This window comes from Poecilia latipinna, unplaced genomic scaffold (genome assembly GCF_001443285.1).
Source record: "Poecilia latipinna isolate Pla-1442-1.1 unplaced genomic scaffold, P_latipinna-1.0 Scaffold1196, whole genome shotgun sequence".
Taxonomy (NCBI): domain Eukaryota; kingdom Metazoa; phylum Chordata; class Actinopteri; order Cyprinodontiformes; family Poeciliidae; genus Poecilia; species Poecilia latipinna.
In genome coordinates, this window is record NW_015113812.1 from 178,870 (window position 1) to 181,118 (window position 2,249).

A 2,249-nucleotide genomic window follows, 5' to 3' on the forward strand; every position below is an offset into this window, starting at 1 on the left:
TTACAGTATGAAAACCCTGACTCTCTCCATCCTTCATATCTACTTCTGAGACATTAAAACTCATCAAATAAGCTGAATATGATATTTAAAGAAAGAAGATTCTGTGTTTTTGCTTAAATTAGTCAGAAATGTTGACGTATACTGAAAGAACTCGATTTGTAAAATGAATCATTTTTCATTTTGGGTTTTAAAGCATCAAAATTTCCACATAAATTTACATTTTGGTCCATCTGATGATTTTTACTGAATGAATCCTTCCTGTTTCCTGTTTGACACCATATGGATGAGTTTTCCATGGGAAAAAGAATCGGTGGTCATCCAGCAGTTTTTGGTTTCTATAGCAACCAGGCTGCTAATATTCCTGTAGTGTCCATGAATCCCAAACTTTCTTTGTTCGTTTCTCTTTTTTTGGTTTTTGTTTCTGAACCAAATTTGCGTTTTCCTTCCAGTCATTCCTGATATTTGTTGACTTGGAGCTTTGGGAAGCTTCATCGTCGGCGTTCAGCTGGAAAACCCCCTGATATGGCCGTCCCACCTGGCTCCTCGCGCTGTTTAAACAACAGCTCAGGATTATTTCCCTTCATATGTGACCCGTCTGTCTCCACCTCCATCCGATCCAAGCTGTGTAAACACGCACCGCGCACAACGCCGCCGTCCCGTCCCGCCATCAAAGCCGCCGGCTGGAGTTCCTGCAGGTTGGTTCAACCGCGGGAGGAGGGAGAGCCGCCATGTTTTTATCTTAAGGCAGCAAACGGAGCCTCCAAGGTGAACGTCGTCGATAAATATCAGAAAGAGAACCGGAAATCTGTTGAGTTTTCAAATCAGAAAAAAATAGAAACAAATGAAGAAAGTTTGGAGTTGCAGCCTGGTTGCTATAGCAACATAAACATGTTTGACAACCTCTTTTTTTCTTATTTTCAACAATTTTTTTTTTTACCAACACAAACTCACCCAAATGGTGTCAAACTGATCAAAACATCAACCATTTAATATTTAAAAAATTACATCGGCCCGACCAAAATATAAAGTTATGTGGAAATTTTGGTATTTTAAGAAATAAAGCAAAAATAATTAATAAAAATAACAAAATCAGGCAAAATAAGCAGTTTTCTGAAATCAGTTTATTCCCATATTAAAACCTAAACTTCGACAAAAACTCAAACGTTTTGTCTCCCGATTGTTTCTTCAGAGAGTAAAAAAGGTAAAATTCTTCCAGAAGTCAAGAGTCCAAGATAAAAATATAGTTGGTAAGGTGCTTGAAATTCTTGAAAATCCTTGAATTAGATGTTTTCAAGGTTTGGAAAGTCTTTGAAAGTGCTTGATATTAAAACTTTTTGGAAAAAATATTTTTTTATTATGCTGCACTTCTTAATTTTAAGTAATTTATAATGAAGTCTGGTGTGACATTTATCGATGGTTGATAAGATATCGCTTATCAGTGGTGGAAGTGTCACACTTTGGGTTTGATTTATGTTTTTTGTTTTAGTTTACCGAACTCCTTCAGTAGACATGCAAAACTATTGCTAGAGATCAGACTTTTTTAAAATACAACCGTACGAGTGTGTCTTACAATTGATTAATTGAAGACTAAATGAGTTGACGAATATTTCAATCAATTAATCACGATTAGTCGGATTAATCGATTCTGCCCTAGAGGTTTTTTGCTGGTTTTTGCAGAGGCATTTGGTACATACCTTTGTTTGGACCTTGTATAATTTATTTTTGTTCAACTAGTACATGATTTTATCATTTATTTTTGTTTGTTTCTTTGGTTTAAAACTGTGCTGAAACATTGAATTTCTTCAGTGAACCTGCAAAACTATTTATAAAGATCAATTTTGTTTTTGAATACAACTTTAAAGTTTGTCTGTTTTGGAATGAAATGGTGTCACGGAAGAGAAAATCTTGAATATTTCAAGTGTGAACGTTTGTTTTGAAACTCTTGGAGCACTTCTTTTGATTGTGTAATTGATTACTAAACAAGTTAACTATTATTTAATTGATTAATCGTGATTAATCGATTCAGCCCTGAAGGTTTTTTGCTGCTTTTTGCAGGTATATTTGGTGTTTACCTTCACTTGGACCTTGTATGATGCATTTTTGATTTGAATCTCAGCTAAAGCACCAAATTCTTTCAGTAAACCTGCAAAACTATTGATAAACGTCAGATTTTTTAAAATACAACCTTAAAGTTTGCCTTCTTGGAGTGAAATGGTGTCACCTAACAGAAGATCATGAATATTTCAGGC